Source organism: Trachemys scripta, chromosome 11 (assembly GCF_013100865.1).
Source record: "Trachemys scripta elegans isolate TJP31775 chromosome 11, CAS_Tse_1.0, whole genome shotgun sequence".
In the NCBI taxonomy this organism is placed as follows: domain Eukaryota; kingdom Metazoa; phylum Chordata; order Testudines; family Emydidae; genus Trachemys; species Trachemys scripta.
The window spans coordinates 33903377-33927909 of NC_048308.1; the positions used below are offsets into that span (position 1 = coordinate 33903377).

The window sequence follows — 24533 nt, forward strand, 5'->3', positions numbered from 1 at the left end:
TTTGTCTCACGTTGCCTGTCACCACTTCTGCGTTATGCAGGATTATGATGGTAATGTAAAGAAACAGAAAACTAATGTAATATCTTATTCAGTAAGTTCAGAACAAACAGAAGTGTGTGACTTGCTGCCAGGCTGTGGCTTTTCAGCAATTTTCTGCATTAACTGTTCAAGTCTGAAGAGGAGAAAATTTAATTATTTGTTCTGTGTGAAACAGCTGTTAAAACTTCTACTAGTATATCACTTTGTGAAAACAGAATGTTTTACTCTGTGTATCATTCCCCAAAAGAAAATAATAAACTCATTGTTTCCAATTCAGCTCTCCTCAATTTATTTTGCAGATATTCAGCTTCTTCTTCTTCTTTTTTTTTTTTTTTTCTCCCCCCCCTTAGTGGTTAAGGTATTACAGCATTTCCCAAACTTTTGAAATGTGAGCTTTCCTTCAGGAAAATGACATCCCTTGTGTTCCCATCTTACTCACCATATGCAAGAAACTTCGTCATGGATAGTTATGGAAAAAACTTCTGTAGGGAAAGCTTCCATCTCTATCAGTGAAGGTAATTTTATGCCCTGAAGCACAAGGGTTTATATAGTTAGGTAGTTACTTACTCCCTGACTCTATAGAGCATGCCGGTTCTTGGCCACTCTCTGAATTTATCCCCACCTTTTTCTGTCAGACATATTTTCTCACTGATGGTAATTCACATTAATATTATCCCTCCATCTTCTCCTTGGTCAGCCAAGAAGTCAGACACTACAAGGCTGTCCTGCCAAGAGATGCTTACCTGCAGCGTCATCTGTCATCCTGACTAAATGATCTGCCCACTGAAGTCATTGGGATTTCACTACAAACTCTATACTTAGTTCACCATAGACCTCCCATAGTTCCCTATTAGATCTTCTCCACACATCATTCTCTCTTACTGGCCCCTAAATTCAAATCAACTCCTTATTTTCAAAGGTATTTAACTGTCTTTTTTTCCCCCTCCCAGTAAGTGCCCAGGTCTCACATCCATATAAAACAATAGGATTTATGATGGTCTTGTTATCTGAAGCTTGGTTTTGCTAAGTAGCTGTTTGGAGCTGAAAATTCTCTACAGAGAAAAGTAATAGGCATTCTTGAACTGTATCCATGCCTTAATGTCCCCCCTTTATATCCTTTGATTTTTGCCTTAGAATTGATATGATGGATGCAGTGAGTCTGGACTACCATTGATTCTGGGAATATTTGCATACATTATGTAATGTAACTCGTTTTCCATCTTTCTCCAGCTTTTTCTTTCTTTGCATTAATTTTCTTATGGTTTATGCACATGGATTAAGATAGCGTCCCATGTGAGTTGTGCTTTTGTTGGCCAAGAAGTTCCTGGGAGCAGTAAAAAGTGGAAGCATTGTTGTAATACAGGTTAGGTTCCTATGTTAATCTCTAAACTCCTTGGAACTGTACTCCTTTGGATTAAATAAAATGGATTTCCTTGCAGTTGTCTACATGTTGAAAGGAACAATTTGAACTACTTATTAATATAGAAGAAATGTGGAGAATAGCCTACAGGAGGGTAGAATATGGGAGGAACTTGATTGTTTTATGTTTCTGCTGTGCAGTTAACCTCTAAATCAGTGGTTCTCGACTTATTTACCATTGTGGGTCACATATGCAGATCTCTCTGTGTTATGTGGGCGGCATCCACACATATATGTACTACCTGTATGTCCCTGAGGATGTCACATGGGCTGTGGGTTGAGAACCACTGCTCTAAACATTGCGATCATAAAGTTAGATCTGTCCATACTTCAGGCTGTGGGCTACATTTTAAATTCACCTTTACCCTACTTCCTCTCAGCCACTTTCTTTGATATTCCTTCCCTCCACCATAGACAAACACCTTTTGCTTAGTGTAGAGGCCAAACACCACACACATAAGTACAAAGGAAAGGTCACTTTAAAAAGCCCTTAGACAAGCAGGATATTGGCCATAATTTCTATCTCATGCAACTAGTCCCATTTATGTCAATGATCCTAGGAAAAGCAAGGTGAGCAATGGCCCTATGCTATGTAGATGTAAGTCCCAGCACTAGAAGGCTTGGAGGGATGGAACTCTCTGCTTCCCCTTGTGGGTGAAAGGGGAAAACATAGCTCTGGTGGGCTTGGTTTACATGTTATTACTTCATCACAATGCATTTGTGTGGTGCTTTATTTTGCATTGTTTGGAATTTGGTTGTGTTGTGGTTTTGAAATATTAGATGGTGCATATAATGAGGGAGAAATTATAAGAGATACTTCTTGAGGCAGAACAAGCCACCCTGCGCTAAAAGGTAGTGGATTCTGGTAACAGAGCCCAAAAATTCAAAAAATGGAGGGGTAAGAGCTGAAGGGCTTTGAGATGCCAGGGGCATTGTCAAAAGAACCAGGAGATTTGGAACCCTGTGTAGACCAGACTTTGCAGGACCTGACCAGCAGAGCAGATTCTGCAGGACTGATCTGACAGTGGCACAGATTTAACTCTGCAGGACCTACTTGATGCTGCTTGCTTTGCTGGACTGAAGCATACAGGCAGAGAGAGCCTCCTAGTGGATACTTGACCACCATATCATCTAATTGGGTTCATGAATAAGGATTAAGTGGGTAGGAACTGAGTTTTTAGTCCTTGACTAGTCAGGCAAGTTAACTAAGACAGTGGAGCTGGGTATAACTCTCATACATTGTTTGTTTGGGATTTCTAATTTTATTTTATTTAAATATATGGTTTTGTATTTTTCCAAATAAATGTTTTTTGTGGTTTCATATCATAGAGGACAAAAGCGTGCTTGAGAATGGGGAAGAAACTCCTGGAAACATACGTGACCAGGGAGATCAAATTTTAGTTGGTTAGAGCTGAAAGTGGAAGTATGGTCCTTGTGAGGGCTTGCGCCACACATTTAATTTTGTTAGAAAGGGTCCCCTAAACTTATAGAACCTGGCCCTTGTTACTGTCATGAGCGCCTGGCAGAGAAACTGCAAATAGTTTCCCCTCCCCAAGTAGTAGTAATAGAATTTCCACTACTTAAGAAAAAATTGAATAGTACTTTTCACAGTAATACATTTCAGGGCAAATGTTGATAGGGTTTGTGCTGTTAAATAGGGCAGCTAGGCCTGAAGAAGCAAAGTGCAAATGGTGCTTGCACCCACTGAACATGTAGACACAAAGTTCTGCCTGGACTGAGGGTATATGAGGAGAAAGGTAAGGCCAATAAAGTGCCCTCTGTGTAGATTTCTCAGTGGAATCAACCTGATGAAAATGGTATATGGAGACTTAAGTGTGCACCTGAAATTGTGCCCATAAATCCCTTACCAGGGGCGCAGCCAATACCAGCTGCTATGCATTGTCTCATTATCCTGGATATTTAACAAAGATGTGACATATACAGACTAAATCTCACAGCAGCATAATTCCTGTGTACATATGGGTCAATATGAGGCACAGAAGACAGATGCACAGAAAGGAGGCATCCTTTAGGTTTCTTGGCTGGCAAAGACCCCAACCATTGCCCTTGAGTGCCCTCCCACATGCCCACTCGGAAATTACAGGCCAAAGTTTAGCTTTAAGATCAGGCTCCTGGAGGTAGTTTTCCAGATTAACAGGCTTAACACTCAAACTGGACCTCTGAGGAGTTTCAAGGGGATCTGACAAGTCAGACACACAGAGTCATGGTTTATTCTTGGCAGTTAGTTGCAATCACCCTGGTTAATATCTGCACCCCCCTGGGAGTCTTGGCCACAGGATTCTTTCAGAATCAGAAAGCCATTGGCACTGCCACAGTGATAAGCAATTCTGTACCTGTGATCTGCATAGAAAAGTCCCTAAGTGCAATTTTCTTGCTCTGTATATATTCTACTAGTGAAGCCATTAGAGCCTAAGTCAGGGAACTGATGCTTGTAAGTAGAGCTGCCAGTTACAGCAGAACAGTGTTAGGCCATGTCTACACTAGCATTTATGTCAGCAAAACTTTTATCACTCGGGTGTGAACAAAACAGGTTTTACCGGCATAAGCACTCGTGTCCACAGCACGATGTCAGCAGGAGTTGCTTTCCTGTTGACATAGCTAGCACTGCTTGTTGAGCTGGTTTTGTTATATCGACAGGAGAGCTCTCTCCTGTTGGCATAATGCGGCTGCACGAACAACAATGGCACATTGTTGGTAAGCTTCTAAGTGTAGACATGGCCTTAGTGAACATTCATTTACATTCCAAACAGCTGTTGAATCCAGGTTCTTGCACCTTCATTATTTGCAAGCATTCATACAAATGGATTTTTGTTCGCATTAATGTTTATCCCCTTACATGAATGCTCATTTTCGCATGCAACAAGGTTATTTGTGTGTAAACAAGTATAGTTATATATATATATATATTTTTTCTATTCATTGTTCGCTACTTTCTTGCTTAAAAGGTTTCAGTCACCCAATCAGGGAGCAAAACAATACAATATGATTTTGGTAACCAGTCATGCACCTTAATTAATGAATAGTCAAGGTAAATCGTTCACAATCATGCCTATCAGCTGAAATTTGTTCACATAAACAGTTCATTAAGTAATTACCTGTTGGAAATAGATTTGTAAAAATCAAATTTAGTTTGCAAACAAGAAAAAGACCTAAATTCAAAATGAATTGAGCATCAGTATTCATGATTTAATTGAAATTACCCTCTAAGTCTCCCTAGTTTATGACACATGCTGACTAGCCAGAGGGTGGGTGTTGTTTCTGATGAGTACTTCGTGGTAACGTTTTATATGTAACATCTACTTCTTGCATCCTCTTGTTAGTAATAGGATTCATTTGTAAAAAGAACTGATTATTGTTTGGAAACAAATATGTATATCTTTTAGAGACAATATCTACTTTTGCACTCATCCCAGGTGATACAACTGAGACCAAGGCACAGTGCCATACTTGGTGGCTCATAGATTAAATCTTTGTGGAGTGCCTCTGTTTTTTTTATTTTACTGTCTGGATATCTGTCTATCTAGCTTTTTATTAAGACACTCATCCTCTTGATATCTGAGAGGAATAAACACTAAACAGGCTCTAGCAAGTGGATGAGGGAGGAAATTGTTGGATTTTTTTTTTCTCTCAAAGCGTGTGTGATGGGATCCCTAGGGTACAACCTGGAACTGGGATATTGTTGTGCCCCTTTAACTCTCCAGCCTGGGCTGTCTCTCACAGTGCTTTGCTAGTGACAAGTAGCAAACCCCTCTAGGTGCTGCTATCACTCAGTACAACAGCATGTGGGGCCCCACACCCAGCTAGATTGCATGAATGTTCCCAAAACCACTCATGAATCACACAGAGAAAGGTACCAACCCCAGTTCCCCAGCCTTGCACCTTAGAGCTGTACTGTCTTAGACTGGTCAGGCTTCTGACCAGGGCAAGTTTATTACTGAGATTATCCCAAGCGCTTCAACAAAACACATTGTCTTAGGTAAAATATAAAACATATTTATTAACTACAGAAATACAGATTTTTAATGATTATAAGTGGTAGGCATAAAAGGTCTGAGATAGTTAGTTACCAAAGAAAATAAAAGGTAAGCACACAGTCTAAATCTTCAACCTTATTACACAAGTCAGTATTTAGATCTAGCAGTTTTCTCATCCCACTGGATGTTACAGTTCTTAATATACAGGCTTCTCTCTCTCTCGCTCAAACCTGGGACCAGTCTCCTCAGTTGAAGTCTTTGTTTTCTCAGTGTTCTTGTTGTTTACAGTGTAGGTGGGAGAGGAGAAAGGCCAAAGGCATGATGCTACTGTCCCTTATTATGTGCCTGGAAAACACTACCCAGACATATCCTGGTGGGCTTTGCTGAGTTACAGGATTGAGCAATCCTCCTGGTGTGGTCTTGTGCAATGGAGTCCTAGCGTTGAGCAGTCCCCATTGTGTGGTGCTTGGGCAGCCCTCTTACAGTATTGTAAATCCCTTGTTTACTACTCTCCTGCTGATTAATGGTCATTGAACACCCTCCTGGGAGTGGTTTGCCTCCTTTGTATGTCCCTAGCAAACTTACAGCATATTTCAGTAACAACCATATCGCAGAATCTCATAAATTGATACACACTAACGATACACATATTTTGAAAACAATGGTTTCAGCAAATCATGACTTTTCATATGATATTTTACATGGCATAGAATTTACAAAACATATAATTACATGACAGTGGTGAATATGGGGGTTCCAGGGTGCTGCTTTGAGGTACCGTGTTACCCAGTGTGTTCCCGAGCTTTTCTTCTTTCTGAGCTTCAGTCAAAGATTAGATGAAAATCTTACTATAGGAATCGAAGCACAATAGTATATAATTTATCTTTTCATATTTATTGTTATTTATGTTATGGCTATTTTATATGGGATGTATCTGAGGTTTGTTTCTTCATAAATATATTCCATAACTTTCAGTCTGTGGGATTGGTCTATTTCAAATGTGATATTGCGTGAACAGTGTGCTACAGGGTTCAGTTTTGCAGAGAAGTCATTTATTTTCAAATTATGATTAGGAAGAAAGTGTCATTTGAGTCCACGCCTTTGTCATTGCATGAGGATTTTGTTCTTATTGTCACATTCCAGTCTGTTATCTGGTCTTTTAGGTATCTTTTATCACCTTTCAAAGCAATGTCTGGAGTGGAAGACAGGAGAGGTTTTTACTTCTTCCTGTGCAGCACAACTGACACAGCTGATCTTTGTGGTTTTTAATTTCTCCGCTGGTGCCAGTGAAGTACCAGAGGTTTACCTTTCTAGAGTTGTTTTTTCTAGGTTAGTTTTGAATTGCAACATCCAGAGATGACACCATAATGAACAAAAAGCTACTTTAGGGACCTTCAGTATAACACTTTATCTCCTTCAAAATCTGTTCAGTAATTCCCACAAAGCTTTTGTAAATAACACTGTTATTTAGAGGTATAGTCTTTCCAAAGAAACACTACAATGAAATGATTATTATGGTCTAACAAATTTTCCAGCCTTCCCAGGTGTGGAAGAGGATCAGTACAGATAGTGTTCTATTATACATGATCTTTCTCTTGGGTTCCTGGTATAGATGGGCCTTGATTATATGTTTAATTTCAATATTTCCTGGTTTACAAGGGATATTTTATAATCAAGTGTTTAAAATGTTTTATTTGAGCTCTCTAAATTTATGGTGGTTGACAGTTACCTGGCACTGGAAGGGATGAGCCTGTTTCCATGAAGGTCTGCAGACTCTTACTTTGACTGTCAGTGCAGTCATGCAGCTAGACAACTGGCTAAATGATAACTGCAAGACTAGTTTCTTCAGACTGGAGGAAAATTAAGGTTGGTAGAAAAACCTTTTCTTCTCTCAGCAGGCTACCCTCAAACCCTTCTGCTGCAGCAAGTTGCCAATTCCTCTGAGAATCCCTATCTATGCCCAGCAACTGGTGTTTGATTTACAGCTCACAGCAGTGAATACGTGTGGTTGGAATTGCCTGTGTTTAAAATATTGCTGCCTCTATTTTTACCTTTGGTTGTTCCTGTTGTGTATCAGTGCCATGTTAAGGTGGTTAGTAGTGTGATACTGGTGGCACTGTGAGCGCTTTAATGAGGAGTGGCATGGAATACATCAGCAAACATGGAAGACCCTAGTGCCAGCTTGTTGTTCAGCTGTGAGTCAGCAGGCTTCTGGCTCAAACCAGGAAATGGCTTAACAATTAGACACTTATTAAATAACTATGCAAAAGAGTCATATTGTCAACTTTCCGCTTTGTCTTTGGCTACAGTAATATGCATTGAACTTCCTCACATTTTTCCCCCTCCCACTAACACTGCTGATTTGATGCAGCAGATCCCTGGCTGCCCCACTCAGCTGACCCAGTGTGTGCCAATGGAAGCTAGAATGGAGTGGGGGCCTAACTGGGAATCGGGGGTGCTGAGCCTCAGTCTTTTGATTTCAGTATCTCTATCTGTGTCACATATCTGTTTTCCACAAGCAATGTGGTATTTTCATGTTACTGGGAACAGTCGTTTGCCTCTGTACAGTGGGTGCTGTGAGGAAATGTAGCGGCCTGCTTCTGTTTCTTCAGGGTGTACTTGTTGCTATGATACATCTGTGCATGGTATGGGTCTCTATGACCTGTTATGATGTGATTACAGGAATGTCTTTATTATTCATGACACATGTCATGACTTGCTCATGTTTCAGTGATGGTCAGAGCATTTTGTAGTTCCTGTGCCTTTTGGTCCATGTTATCTAACAGGAGTTCCACCTCTATATATCTTGCTTTCTGTCCGTGCGGCCCTTACTTTCTCTGCCACTGTTCTATACTTTGGGCAATGACCAGTTCGTGGGTGGTCAGACCTAGTGTTATGCTCATAGAAAGCACACGGGATCTTTATAGAGGAAGGTAAATACACACAGCGTTTATTGAGAATACCACAGTTAGCATATGCTTTTTACACACACACACTCACTCGCTCACTCACTCACACTCTCTCTCTCTCTCCTGCAGTGATGTTTATAGTTACCAGTCCAGAGTCTGGATCAATCTAGTGGCCAGCCAGATTGGTCGCAGAGGGAAGCGGGGTTCTATCGGTCGCGATCCGATGCTCCTGGAGTGTGGCAAGATGAACCCAAAGTTCTATGGGAAAGCACCCTGTTCTTACAGGTTTTCTTCTCTGTTGAAGCCTATGGATTTTGCTGTGTCACTTTGTGACCGGTTACTTCTTAATTGGTGTAAACATTCCAATACACCTCTGAGAGGGTCATCCTGTCCTTTGTTCCGATTTAATCAATTGTCTTTAGGGGTGCCAGCCTTTACCTGGGTTGTCAATCTGCCCTTCATTATGGATGCGTGTTGATGATTCTTTGATGTCCTTTAAGTTTCTTCACTCCTTCTTCCTTGACTGGCTATAACAATGGCCTTCACACCTTATCTTTTTCTAATGCATACATTCCTCATTCTTACAAACAGTAGTATTTAATATTGAGCAACAGGGCATTGCAAATTAAACCTGTCTAAGTTTTACAGTCAATAACCAAGACAATTTACATTGAGACCCAAGCCTTCAATGTTCCTCTAATCTACTTAACATAGACACAATAGAGAATCCTGTCTCTTACTTCCTAATTTGTAATACATATAGGAAACCATAGTAGCTTTATAACTTATTCTAAAACAAAAGGATGATCATAATTAGTCAAAAGGATTGTTCTGGTCTGTCATTCCTTTCTGCTATTCAAAAAAGGGTGGCTGACAAGATGAAATCAAATCATACATTAATTCTCATAGTACATTATAAAATCCAGCTCCTATACTAGTGGTTGGAGCCAAAGGTCAGAACCGAAGATAGCATGAGGTACCAAACCGAAGTTTAGAGCTGGAGACCGAGTCCAGTGCCAAGGCAGGGATCAGAGTCTGAGACTAAGTGAGGTGCAAAGCCAAAGGTCAGAGCATCGGGGTAAGCCACAGGAGCAAGGACCTGGAGTAAGGCAGGAAAGCAGGAACTGGGAATAGATAAGGGTCTGGGACTAGGTGCACAGGAACTGGGAGCAGACGGGGAGTTGGGAACTAGAATCAGGCAGGACTCAAGGATCAGGTAAGCCAGAGGGGTCCATAGTAGCAGCCAGCCTGAGATTCCTCTAGTTGGTCAGACAACTTCCTGTTCTACTTCCTGGTTTATATAGAGCTCCTCAGACAATCTGGGGTACTGGATGTTCCCTCCCATTAGGAGCTTTGGGGATAAGGCCATCTGCAAGCTAGCACTTCACTGGTTCCTTTCTCTGGTTGCTCAGGTGAGCTGCTTGGTGTTAATCATGCCCTGAGTACTGCCTGGGACCCGTGGGCCTGGGTTTGAGGCCTGCAATCCCTCACACTCTGTACCCACTCAGGTGTGTGTCCTGCAGGGCCTGGTATCAGTCCCTAAATTACATGCTATCAAGAGAATGGATATCACAACCTTTGTGGCTCCACTGCTGAATATGTAGTGTTTGTCTGCTGTTTAGCCCTGGTGGCTACTTATCTCCTGCCACAGCATATCATATTTTGAGAGAGAAAGGCCTTGTTTCTTGTCAGACACCCTTTGTTGGATGTAGGGTCTTGTATTACTGTGTGTTTTATAACTTCCCTCCCACTGAAAGCTTTGGATCCTATTAAGGTGCTAGAAAATATTATTATAAGCAGTAATATGGCTGCAGTGTATTGGATGGTAGACATAGAATCATAGAATATCAGGGTTGGAAGGGACCTCAGAAGGTCATCTAGTCCAACCCCCCTGCTCAGAGCAGGACTAATTCCCAACTAAATCATCCCAGCCAGGGCTTTGTCAAGCCTGACCTTAAAAACCTCTAAGGAAGGAGATTCTACCACCTCCCTAGGCAACCCATTCCAGTGCTTCACCACTCTCCTAGTGAAAAAGTTTTTCCTAATATCCAACCTAAACCTCCCCCACTGCAACTTGAGACTATTACTCCTTGTTCTGTCATTTGGCACCACTGAGAACAGTCTAGATCCATCCTCTTTGGAACCCCCTTTCAGGTAGTTGAAAGCAGCTATCAAATCCCCCCTCATTCTTCTCTTCTGCAGACTAAACAATCCCAGTTCCCTCAGCCTCTCCTCATAAGTCATGTGCTCCAGACCCGAATCATTTTTGTTGCCCTCCGCCGGACTCTTCCCATTTTTTTCCACATCCTTCTTGTAGTGTGGGGTCCAAAACTGGACACAGTACTCCAGGTACTCACCTGGAGGCCTCACCAATGTTGAATGGAGGGGAATGATCATGTCTCTCCATCTGCTGGCAATGCCCCACTTCTACAGCCCAAAATGCCATTAGCCTTCTTGGCAACAAGGGCACACTGTTGACTCATATCCAGCTTCTCATCCACTGTAACCCCTAGGTCTTTTTCTGCAGAACTGCTGCCTAGCCATTCGGTCCCTAGTCTGTAACAGTGAACAGGACTCTGCACTTGTCCTTGTTGAACCTCATCAGGTTTCTTTTGGCCCAATCCTCTAATTTGATAGGATACAGAGGGACTAGACCTTACCCTCTAGCATATCTACCACTCCTCCCACTTTAGTGTAATCTACAAACTTACTGAGAATGCAGTCCACGCCACCCTCCATATCATTAATGAAGATATTGAACAAAACTGGCCCCAGGACCGACCCTTGGGGCACTCTGCTTGAAACCAGCTGCCACCTAGACATGGAGCCATTGATCACTGCCCGTTGAGCCCGACGATTTAGCCAACTTTCTATCCACCTTATAGTCCATTCATCCAGCCCATACTTCTTTAACTTGCCGGCAAGAATACTGTGGGAGACCATATCAAAAGCTTTGCTAAAGTCAAGGAATAACACATTCACTGCTGTCCCCTCATCCACAGACCCACTTATCTCCTCATAGAAGGCAATTAGATTAGTCAGGCATGACTTGCCATTGGTGAATCCATGCTGACTGTTCCTGATCAATTTCCTCTCCTCTAAGTGCTTCAGAATTGATTCCTTGAGGACCTGCTCCATGATTTTTGCAGGGACTGAGGTGAGGCTGACTGGCCTGTAGTTCCCCGGATCCTCCTCCTTCCATTTTCTAAAGATGGGCATTACATTAGCCTTTTTCCAGTCATCCGGGACCTCCCCCAATCACCATGAGTTTTCAAAGATCATGGCCAATGGCTCTGCAATCACATCCGCCAAGTCCTTTAGCACCTTCGGATGCAGTGCATCTGGCCCAATGGATTTGTGCTCGTCCAGCTTTTCTAAATAGTCCCAAATCACTTCTTTCTCCACAGAGGGCTGGTCACCTCCTCCCAGGCTGTGCTGCCCAGTGCAGCAGTCTGGGAGCTGACCTTGTTCGTGAAGACAGAGGCAAAAAAAGCATTGAGTACATTAACTTTTTCCACATCCTCTGTCATAAGTTGCCTCCCTCATTCAGTAAGGGGCCTACACTTTCCTTGACTTTCTTCTTGTTGCTAACAAGAAGAAACCTTTACCTGAAGAAACCCTTCTTGTTACTCTTAACATCTCTTGCTAGCTGCAACTCCAAGTGTGATTTGGCCTCCCTGATTTCACTCCTGCATGCCTGAGCAATATTTTTATAATCCTCCCTGGTCATTTGTCCAAACTTCCACTTCTTGTAAGCTTCTTTTTTGTGTTTAAGATCAGCAAGGATTTCACTGTTAAGCCAGGCTGGTCACCTGCCATATTTACTATTCTTTCTACACATCGGGATAGTTTGTTCCTGCAACCTCTATAAGGATTCTTTAAAATACAGCCAGCTCTCCTGGACTTCTTTCCCCTTCATGTTATTCTCCCAGGGGATCCTACCCATCAGTTCCCTGAGGGAGTCAAAGTCTGCTTTTCTGAAGTCCAGGGTCCATATTCTGCTGCTCTCCTTTCTTCCTTGTGTCAGGATCCTGAACTCTACCATCTCATGGTCACTGCCTCCCAGGTTCCCATCATCTTTTGCTTCCCCTACTAATTCTTCCCGGTTTGTGAGCAGCAGGTCAAGAAAAGCTCTGCCCCTAGTTGGTTCCTCCAGCACTTGCACCAGGAAATTGTCCCTTACACTTTCCAAAACCTTCCTGGATTATCTGTGCACCGCTGTATTGCTCTCCCAGCAGATATAAGGGTGATTAAAGTCTCCCATGAGAACCAGGGCCTGCCATCTAGTAACTTCTGCTAGTTGCCAGAAAACCTCGTCCACCTCATCCCCCTGGTCTGGTAGTCTATAGCAGACTCCCACCATGACATCACCCTTGTTGCTCACACTTCTAAACTTAATCCATAGACTCTCTCAGGTTTTTCTGCAGTTTCATACCGGAGCTCTGAGCAGTCATACTCCTCTCTTACATACAATGCAACTCCCCCACCTTTTCTGCCCTGCCTGTCCTTCCTGAACAGTTTATATCTATCCATGACAGTACTCCAGTCATGTGAGTTATCCCACCAAGTGTCTGTTATTCCAATCACATCAGAGTTCCTTGACTGTGCCAGGACTTCCAGTTCTCCCTGCTTGTTTCCCCGGCTGCTTGCATTTGTGTATAGGCACTTAAGATAACTCACTGATTGTCCCGCTTTCTCAGTATGAGACAGTAGTCCTCCCCTCTTGCACTCTCCTGCTCGTGCTTCCTCCCGGTATCCCATTTCCCCACTTACCTCAGGGCTTTGGTCTCCTTCCCCCCTATGAACCTAGTTTAAAGCCCTCCTCACTAGGTTAGCCAGCCTGCTTGCGAAGATGCTCTTCCCTCTCTTCGTTAGGTGGAGCCCGTCTCTGCCTAGCACTCTTCCTTCTTGGAACAGCATCCTATGGTCGAAGAATCTAAAGCCGCCTTTCCGACACCAACTGCATAACCATTTGTTGACTTCCATGATTCGACGGTCTCTACCCAGGCCTCTTCCTGGCACAGGGAGGATGGACGAGAACACCAAATATCCCAGTTCTCCCAGTTTCTTCTCCCAGCCTATACACAAGTGCAAGAAGCCTGGGAAATAAGCGGGGAGAACTGGAAGCCCAACAAGAGGAAATATTCAGAGCAATTTCTCAAAATGATCCTCCAAGTTCTCATAGAAAGAAGAAGTGGAGACTCTCAAAGGTGATACCACCTACCCCGTTAGCGTGCATAGTCATGTCAACATCACCTCATGGTCAATGGTATTGAAGGCAGCTGACAGTTCTAACAGGGACCCTGATCTTCATTCATCACCATTACCAGAAGGATAGGAACAAATGATGCGGCTAGATTCTCGCTGTAACGTATCAAGGGAGACTATGCCAGGCTGGGGAAGATGCTTAAGGAAATCAAGGCTCAGGTGATCTTCAGTGGGATTCTGCCTGTTCCTAGAGAAGGGCAACAAAAGTGTGACAAGATTATGGCTATCAACAGATGGCTCAGGCAGTGGTGCTACAAGGAGGGCTTTGGGAAGTATGGCCACTGGGAAGCATTCATGGACAGAGGACTGTTCTCTCAGGATGGACTTCACCTGAGTAAGGAGGGAAATAAACTTCTAGGATGGAGGCTGGCGCAACTGATGAAGAGAGCTTTAAACTAGAAATTTGGGGGAGATGGTTGGGAGATGTCCAGGTAATCTCCACGCTGGAATTTAACATTGAGAAGGAAGAAAACATAGTAAGAAAGGATACAGCCGTGGGTATGAGAATGGACGTAAGGAGGAAGGGTTGTGTAGATACCAGTCTTAATAGGTGACACTGGCGGTAGAATGTCTGTGCCTAATCGGGTAAAGGATGTCAGTGAAGCCAAACGGCAAAAATTAAGCTGTTTGTACACTAATGTGAGGAGCCTAGGTAACAAAATGGAGGAACTAGAGCTACTGGTGCAGGAAGTGAAACCGGATATTATAGGGATAACAGAAACATGGTGGAATAGTAGTCGTGACTGGAGTACAGGTATTGAAGGCTATGTGCTGTTTAGGAAAGACAGAAATAAAGGCAAAGGTGGTGGAGTAGCATTGTATATCAATGATGAGGTAGACGGTAAAGAAATAAGAAGTGATGGAATGGAGAAGACAGTCTGTCTGGGCAAAAATCGCATTGGGAAAGAAAGCTACTAGAGCCTCCCCTGAGATACTGCTTGGGGTGTGCTACAGACCGCCGGGATCCAATTTGGATATGGATGGAGACCTCTTTAATCTTTTAAATGAAGTAAACACTATTGGGAATTCTGTGATCATGGGAGACTTTAACTTCCCAGATATAGACTGGAGGACAAGTGCTAGTAATAATAATAAGGCTCAGATTTTCCTGGATGCGATAGCTGATGGATTCCTTCACCAAGTAGTTGAAGAACCAACAAGAGGGGATGCCATTTTAGATTTGGTTTTGGTGAGTAGTGAGGACCTCATAGAAGAAATGGTTGTAGGGGACAACCTTGGTTCAAGCGATCATGAGCTAATTCAATTCAAACTAGATGGAAGGATAAACAAAAATAGATCTGGGACTAGGGTTTTTGATTTTAAAAGGGCTAACTTTAAAGAATTAAGGAAATTAGTTAGGGAAGTGGATTGGACTGAAGAACTTGTGGATCTAAAGGCGGAGGAGGCCTAGAATTACTTCAAGTCAAAGTTGCAGAAACTATCAGAAGCCTGTATCCCAAGAAAGGGGAAAAAAATCATAGGCAGGAGTTGTAGACCAAGCTGGATGAGCAAGCATCTCAGAGAGGTGATTAAGAAAATGCAGAAAGCCTACAAGGAGTGGAAGATGGGAGGGATTAGCAAGGAAAGCTACCTTATTGAAGCCAGAACATGCAGGGATAAAGCGAGAGTCCAAAAGCCATGTAGAGTTGGACCTTGCAAAGGGAATTAAAACCAATAGTAAATGGTTCTATAGCCATATAAATAAGAAAACAAAGAGAGAAGAAGTGGGACCACTAAACACTGAGGATGGAGTGGAGGTTAAGGATAATCTAGGCATGGCCCAATATCTAAACAAATACTTTGCCTCAGTCTTTAATGAGGCTAATGAAGCGCTTAGGGATAATGGTAGGATGACAAATGAGGAGATGGAGGTAGATATTACCACATCCGAGGTAGAAGCCAAACTCGAACAGCTTAATGGGATTAAATTGGGTGGCCCAGATAATCTTCATCCAAGAATATTAAAGGAACTGGCACATGAAATTGCAAGCCCATTAGCAAGAATTTTTAATTAATCAGTAAACTCAGGTGTTGTACCATACGACTGGAGAATTGCTAACATAGTTCCTATTTTTAAGAAGGGGAAAAAACAGGATCCGAGTAACTATAGGCCTGTTAGTTTGACATCTGTAATATGCAAGGTCTTGGAAAAAATTTTGAAGGAGAAAGTAGTTAAGGACATTGAGGTCAACGGTAAGTGGGACAAAATACAACATGGTTTTACAAAAGGTAAACCGTGCCAAACCAACCTGATCTCCTTCTTTGAGAAGGTAACAGATTTTTTTAGACAAAGGAGATGCAGTGGATCTAATTTACCTCAATTTCAGTAAGGCATTTGTTACGGTTCCACATGGGGAATTATAAGCTAAATTGGAAAAGATGGGGATCAATATGAAAATTGAAAGGTGGATAAGGAACTGGTTAAAGGGGTCATACTGAAAGGTGAAGTGTCATGCTGGAAGGAGGTTACTAGTGGAGTTCCTCAGGGATTGGTTTTGGGACCAATCTTATTTAATCTTTTTATTACTGACCTGGCACAAAAAGTGGGAATGTGCTAATGAAGTTTGCTGTTGACACAAAGCTGAGAGGTATTGCTAATACAGAGAAGGACCGGGATATCATACAGGAAGAGCTGGATGACCTTGTAAACTGGAGTAATAGTAATAGGATGAAATTTAATAGTGAAAAGTGCAAGGTCATGCATTTAGGGATTAATAACAAGAATTTTGGTTATAAATTGAGAACAGTTGGAAATAACAGAGGAGGAGAAAGACCTTGGAGTATTGGTTGATCACAGGATGACTATGAGCCGCCAATGTGATATGGTCGTTAAAAAAGCTAATGCGGTCTTGGGATGCATCAGGCGAGGTATTTCCAGTAAAGATAAGGAGGTGTTAGTACCGTTATACAAGGCACTGGTGAGACCTCATCTGGAATATTGTGTACAGTTCTGGTCTCCCATGTTTAAGAAGGATGAACTCAATCTGGAACAGGTACAGAGAAGGGCTACTAGGATGATCCGAGGAATGGAAAACCTGTCTTATGAAAGGAGACTCAAAGAGCTTGGCTTGTTTAGCCTAACCAAAAGAAGGCTGAGGAGAGATATGATTGCTCTTTATAAATATATCAGAGGGATAAATATCAGGGAGGGAGAGGAATTATTCAAGCTTAGTACCAATGTGGACACAAGAACAAATGGATATAAACTGGAGATTAGGAAGTTTAGACTTGAAATTAGATGAAGGTTTCTAACCATTAGAGGAGTGAAGTTCTGGAACAGCTTTCCAAGGGGAGTAGTGGGGGCAAAAGACATATCTGGCTTCAAGACTAAGCTTGATAAGTTTATGGAGGGGATGGTATAATGGGGTAGCACAGGAGTGGGTGGGTAAGATTCTGTGGCCTGTGTTGTGCAGGAGGTCAACTAGATGATCATAATGGTCCCTTCTGACCTTAAAGTCTATGAGTCTATGAGGATATTCTCCACAATATATCCATGTAGCTTCTGTACCACCATCTTGACTGCATTGTTACAACAACCTTTTCAGTAACTTTCCCAAGAAAAATAGAGATTCAAGACAAAACAATGAAGAGCTGTCAGTTTTATAGAAGCAAACATCTTGCCTTCCTCATGAGTAGGGTGACCAGATGTCCCTTTTTTAAAGGGACAGTCCCGTTTTTTGGGACTTTTTCTTATATAGGCACTTAAACCCCCCACCCCATCCTGTTTTTTCACAGTTACTATCTGGTCACCCTACTCCTGGGAGGTGTTGACAATCCACTTCAATAAAGGCACCAACACCTCCAAACAGGAGTAATATGAATCTAACTTGCAGATCATTGCTCAAAGGTCCTCCAGAACCTAATGGAGCAAAACTAGTTTCAGTTTAACCTGAAATGACTGTATCCACTCTTTGAAATGGCTCTGCTGCCATGAAGGCATGATGCTCAGTCCAGCTGAAAGCAATCTTTGCAGAGATATTCAAAAATTCTTCTCAGTGAGAAATACTCATTTCTGATACCATTTGTAAACATCCCAGATTCCACTGCTGCTTACCACCTGGAACAGTTCTATTGATGTGTCCGATGCCTGTATTAGTCATCTAGCCATCATATTGTATAATTTGTAGCAGGGCATGTCTGACAAATGGGTATTTATCTGGAGATAATCCTGGGCTGTGTGAAATTCAGATCTGAGGTTTCTAATACCTCACAGTTTAAGGATACTTAGAGCTGGGGGTTTGGTATGCCTCATCCCTCTTGATTATGATAGAGGTCTGATTTTTGGGTTTGGATTTTGAAGCCTTTTCTACTTACACCCTAGGGGTGTGTTTGATTCTGAGGTATTGGTTTGACCCGTGTCTAGTTGAAACAATAAACAGCTTACTTTGTCAGCCTTTCTCAGCATTCTCCTGTCTATTCTTAGAGATAGTTGAACGTGAGTGTTTTCTTCCTCACACTCCAGCTGCTCCTTTTTACTCTCTTGTACAGCCATAATCCTTTGGCTTTGATATTGCAGTCTGTTGCTATGGAAATCATTGTGATTTCACAAATTCGGTGCAGTAAGCACTGCAGGAGGTAGTGGGAAAAAATGGTTTGCAAGGGAGATATTTGGGGGAGGGTGAAGGTCCTGTATGTGCCCCTCAGGATCCCCCTTTTTTCCTCTGTTTTTTACTCCTGATTGTTTTAATGAGTGACTCTCTGAGACCCATTGTGCAGCTGTTAAATCTGCCGCAGAGTTCACTGTAAAATGATGCAAGGTGCTATATCCCCTGTGTGGTGGGGCGATGACTCACCAACACGGCACCTCCTGCTGGTTGTCCAGGGAATTAGGTATTTTCCAGCTCCGGAGTGCCCTCAGCTGGCTGATGTCTTGCCTGCCGCTGGCCCCCGTGTCCCTCCTGGACCCCGGTGCCCTTTGTCCAGGGGTTCTGCCCACCACAGTACCCCCTCTGTCTGGATCTCCCTTCCCAGGGGAACCCCCAACACCCTATCCCCACCTTGCCTCAGTGGCTACTGCTAGTCATCATCTAGCCCCTGTTCCCTGGGGCAGACTGCAGTCTATAAACCACTCATTATCGGCAAGGGGGGTTGGACCAGCTGCCTCTGCCTATATCTGGACTGCCCCTCTGCAGCCCAAGTACCCCTTTGTGGGCCCTTAGCTCGGCCTGCAGCCTGGGGCTTTGCTAGGCTGGAGCTCCCCAGCTCCCTCTGCCCTTCCCCAGCAGTGCTCCACCTCAGGTACCCTGCTCAGCTGCCAGGCAGCCAGGTCCTTCTCTCTCAAAGAGCTAGAGAGAGTGACTTCTCCAGATCCTGACCCACAGCCCTCTTATAAGGGCCAGCTGGGTCCTGATTGAGCTGGCCACAGCTGCACTGCTTCCATAATTAGCCCAGCTTTTCCAGTTGCAGCCCTCTCCAGGCCTGCTTTTAACCCCTGTTTACTGCGGTGGGGCAGCTGCCCCACCACACCCTGTCCCAAGAGTAAGCATGAAATGCTTTCTCTGCAGTTTCTGCTAGCCTGCTCTTGGACCAGGAGGAATTAGATCTGGGTTTTGAATCAGGGTGTGTCATGTTTGGGACATGTGTCCAGCCTGGAGAAATCCCTTTGAAGAAAACAGATCTTTCATAAACAGCAAAGGGAAAAGGAGAACCATGACAAACAGGTTCATGTGTATACAATTCACATATAATTTGTAAGGGTCCATCTTTAGTATAATCTGTAAGGACAGTGTATAAAGCACTTCTGTTATGAGGATCAGTTCAGGAAATCCCTTGTTTTTAGCATTATATTGCATTAATTCCAGATCCAAACTAAAAAGAATTTCCCAAATCAGACATGTCCATAGATATAAAATCTCCACCTTGCAAAGGTGGAATTAATTTTACTAGGGAATTTTAATGACAAGACAAATCAGATGGGTTAGAAGTTAGCTGTAATTGTTAACTTCTACACAGTACAAGCAAGTGGCACTCAAACGTCTGAAATTCTTTCCTACTTTGAAAGCATCAAAGAAATTGCTTCTTATCTGCTACTTACAGTTGATTTTCCACTGATCAATGTAGGAAAAGGGTAAATACATCTGCAACACCGAAATTAATGACTTACGGGAAATCATTTTAGATCCACTTCATAAAATGACCACTTTTGGTGGTCATCAGTAAACCTGAATTCCATTGTAATGCACATTTGTAAATAAAGGAGTAGGCAAGGTACTAAATATTTTGCTTTTTAAAAATATAAAAAGTAATCAGCCTTGTTTAATCTTATGCACAGGGCCTGAAATACCACTTGTGCTTGTTAATGAAAAATCATGTATTATCTGGAATAAATGTACTTGATTCTTCATTTAATGTTTCTGTGTACTGGGCAAATTCAAACCTGGTGTAAAAGGCTACTCAGATATTGACTTCTGCTAGGTTACATCACTTTATTCCAGCTCTGAATTTGTCCCTTTATGTTTTAAGAATTATGCATTACTTTTTTCTGTGCAAAAGTTTAATTCTAGAGCTTTGCCTGTGCTGATAGAATTTAATTCTTTCATTAAAGAGGGTATAGAAACTTATGTAATGATGTCCATGAGATAGATCAGTGTTTCCCAAACTTGGGATGCTGCTTGTGTAAGGAAAGCCCCTGGAGGGCTGGGCCGGTTTGTTTACCTGCCCTGGCCGCGGTTCGCTGCTCCAGGCCAATGGGAGCTGCTAGAAGTGTGTCCCTCAGCCCGTGCTGCTTCCAGCAGCTCCCATTGGCCTGGAGCGGCGAACTGTGGCCAGTGGGTGCCACGATCGGCCGGACCTGCGGACACGGCAGGTAAACAAACCGGCCTGGCCCTCCAGGGGTTTTCCCTACACAAGTTTGGGAAGCACTGTGATAGATAATACATTTTTAAAATCTTCTCTGGTCAGTTTAACAAGTCTCAGTATGCTGTCATTCAACTGGACATAGTAGCCAAGTTTGTGTCTGAAAACTTGCCTAAAAAAAAAATTACATTGGAGACCTTGATTGCATAGTCAGCGGTCAAATATTTCAAATGCTTCATTGCTCCTGTTCCTGTTCCAGGTACATGTGACAGCATTGCAGCTATGAGTGGAATTTTAAAGAGGAAGTTTGAAGAAGTTGACGGCTCCTCACCCTGCTCTTCTGTACAGGAATCAGACAATGAAGTTTCTAGCAGTAAAAGTGCTGATAGTGCCAATAGTGTCTGTCCATCCACTTCGAATCATTTGACCCGTAAGTACTAAAGTCATATATAAGGCGCAAAAAGGAACAATGTACGGGCTTAAAAGGATTCAACTGTTTTTTTTTTTTGTTTGTTTTTTTTTTGATTTTTGACTGACTATCAATGTTTGTTTCAAGTAATTTTATCAACTGAAATGTTTATGTTAGTAGGACAAAAAAATTGCCCAATCCTTCCAATGCTAGGTATTTATTCAACAACTAGAAATTGAGATTCAGAAGTTAAATCGGGTTACATAATAATGTCTTATCTGATTGTTAGAGAGAATGCAACATAGATTTTTTTTTCCCCCCTGAAGATTTCCAATGTTGTTGAAGAACAAATTTCTATTTATTTGTTCATTTTTGTATGAAGAAATCAGCAATTATTGATATATACAGATGTAAAAGTAAAGCTGATGTCCAGTGCACCTGCTTAATCCATGTCTGGATTTGACCTACTCAGTCCATAGGAGTGAGTGCAGGCTGCTCCAGCTTCTGTGGTAGTTGAGCTGCTCCTGTACTGTGAGCCAGTACAGAGGAAGCTTATAGAGACTCCTGCCCCTCCTCTATCCCCTATGGACAAAGTGCACCTACAGGAGTTAACCAAGAGAGTGGTGTCTACACTCCCTTGATTGCAATTGTGTTTGGTCCTTGTATGAGGCATGAAAAGGAAGGGAACTTTTCTTGAAACCTTCCCCCATACTTCCCACTTGTGACCCAGTCATAATATGAACATGAACAAGTTAATTTACAATGCTGTTTTTCTTAGGATTTATTCTCAAATAATGTAGAAAAGGCATGAAAGGCTGAATTTGCATGAGCCTCCTGAATCCATACACAACCACATGTTCATCATGTTTCAGAATTTGAAAGTGGAAGGCAGCTTAGGTGAAAGTGATCATAAAATTACAGAGTTCATGATTCTAAGGAATGGTAAGAGGGAAAATAGCAGAATAAAGATAATGGATTTCAGGAAGGTGTACATTAGCAAACTCGGGGAGTTGGTAGGTAAGATCCCATGGGAATCAAGTTTAAGGGGAAAACAGTTCGAGAGAGTGGGTAGTTTTTCAAAAAGACATCATTAAAGACACAAGCAAACTATTTTATTGCGTAGGAAAGATAGGAAGTATGGCAAGAGACCACCCTGGTTTAACTAGGAGATCTTCAATGATCTGAAACTTAAAAAAAGAGTCCTGTAAAAAGTGGAAAGTAGGTCAAATTGCAAAGAATGAATATAAAAAAACACCCCCACAAGCATGGAGGAACAAAATTAGAATGGCCAAGGCAGAAAATGAGATTAAACTAGATAGAGACATAAAGGGTAACAAGGAAATATTCTACAAATACGTTAGAAGCAAGATGACGACCAAGGACATGGTAGGCCTGTTACTCAGTGGGGGGGGGGGATGGGGGAGGGGACATAACAGAAAATGTGGCAATGGCAGAAGTGCTAAATGCCGTTGTTTCAGTTTTCACCAGAAAGGTTTCTAGCAGATCGGTCCTGCATCCAGTTCTGTTCAATATCTTCATCATTGATTTAGACAGTGGCGTAGAGAGGACACTTATAAAGTTTGTGGATGATTCCAAGCTGGGAGAGGTTGCAAGTGCTTTGGAGAGTTGGATTAAAATTCAAATGGTCTGGACAAACTGGAGAAATAGTCTGAAGTAAATAGGATGAAATTCAATAAGGACAAATGCAAAGTACTCCATTTAGGAAGGAACAATTGCACACATACCAAATGGGAAGTGACTGCCTAAGAAGTATTATCGCCAAGACCAACAAGGCCTAGGGCGGCAAATTTGCCGGGGTGGCAAATTTGCTCTTGCCCCCTCCCCAATTCCACCCCTTCCCCAAATCCCTGGCCCGCCTCCTCCCCCAGGCACGCCGCGCTTCCCTCCTTCCACCTCCCTCCCAGGCTTGCCGCGCTGGGAGGGAGGGAGAAGCGAGTTGCAGTGCCCTCGGAGGAGGCGGAGCAGAGGTAAGCTAGGGGAGTGGGCGCGGGGAGTAACGGGGGGCTGGGAACTGCTCCCCGGCCCGCCCCAGCTCACCTCTGCTCCACCACCACTGCCATCCCCCGAGCGCGCCGCAACTCCCCTTCTCCCCCCCCTCTCCCAGGCTTGCCACGTGAAAGTGCTGGGAGGGAGGGAGGAGAAGCGAGTAGCGGCGCGTTTGGGGGATAGCGGAGATGAGTTGGGGCCGTCAGGCACGGGGAGTAACTCTTGGGGGGGGCGGGGGGGGCAGAGAACCACTCACTGCCCTAGCTCACCCCTGCTCCATTGCCACCATCCCCCGAGCGCACCACAACTCCCCTTCTCCCCCCATCCCTCCCCGGCTTGCCACGGGGAAGCGGGGAGAGGGGGGGCCACAATTTTTTGATGGCCTAGGGGCGGCAAATTTGTTAATCCACCCCTGCTAGGAAGGAGTACTGTGGAAAGGGATCTGGGGGTCATAGTGGATCAGAAGCTAAATGAGAGTCAACAGTGTCACACTGTTGCGAAAAAAGTTGACATAATTCTGAGATATATCAGCAGGAGTGTTGTAAGCAAGACACTAGAAGAAGTAATTCTTCCACTCTGCTCCGTTTTGATAAGGCCTCAGCTGAGTACTGTGTCCAGTTCTAGGCACCACATTTCAGGAAAGATGTGGACAAATTGGAAAAAGTCCGGAGGAGAGCAACAAAAACAATTAAAGGTCTAGAAAACCTGACCTATGAAGAAAGTTTAAAAAAAATGGGCTTGTTTAGTCTGGAGAAGAGAAGACTGAGGGGGGACATAACAGTTTTCAAGTACATAAAAGGTTGTTACAAGGAGAAGAGTAAAAAATTGTTCTCCTTAACCTCGGAGGATAGGACAAGAAGCAATGGGCTTAAATTGCAGCAAGGGAGGTTTAGGTTGGACATTGGGGTTGTTAAGCACTGGAACAAATTGCCTAGGGAGGTTGTGGAATCTCTGTCATTGGAGGTTTTTAAGAACAGTTTAGACAAACACCAGTCAGGAATGGTCTAGTTATTACTTAGTTCTGCCTTGAGTGCATGGGACTGGTTTAGATGATCTTTTGAGGTCCCTTCCAGTCCTATACTTCTATGGTTCTATGTATAATTTATATTAATGAGTAATAATAGTAATACATTGACTTTTTACTGGCAGCCATTTATGGCTGCCTAGGAAGTGGTGAGCATGGACCTTGGAACAGTCAATACCATATACATTTCAAGGTCAAGCTATTCAGTGCAACGTTTGAAATAGACCTGGAAGTAATAACTAAGTGCGAGTGGAGCAACCTCCTATAACATTTCTGCTCTAGCCTCTGCCCTGGCTTTGACCGATTTTCAAAAGCACTGAAAGTTGATATGACTCCGCTAAGAGTTTTGCCACGAATCTCAGTGGGAGCAAAGTTAGGTCAATGCTGAGATTTTTGAAAATTTCACCTTTTCTGTTTGCTCCTCAATGAATTCAAAGTGGTGTTGAAGATTTATACAGATTAAAATGGTTTGGGACCTAGTTATTTGTGAGAACCACCTCAAGCTCATTACCACATAGTGATTGCTTGGGAGGCTCTGAACTCTGCAAGCCCAGTGACAGGGTTTTCTCAGTCTGGAATTCATTCCACTTGACAGTCTGCCAGAGCTTGAATCTAGTGAGTAGGCTTCAGGGCTCGATGAAAGATACATTTGTTGTTTAGCTTTGATT

General features: G+C 43.0%; 1 long non-coding RNA gene across 1 annotated transcript in view; it reads left to right on the forward strand.

Moving 5' to 3' along the window:
* The window catches only part of LOC117884844, a 76368-nt gene that overhangs the window by 43548 nt on the left and 8287 nt on the right, over window positions 1-24533 (forward strand). Inside the window, exon 2 of the long non-coding RNA XR_004647672.1 lies at window positions 20685-20855. This is a non-coding gene — a long non-coding RNA (uncharacterized LOC117884844). The remainder of the gene's footprint in view (window positions 1-20684; window positions 20856-24533) is intronic.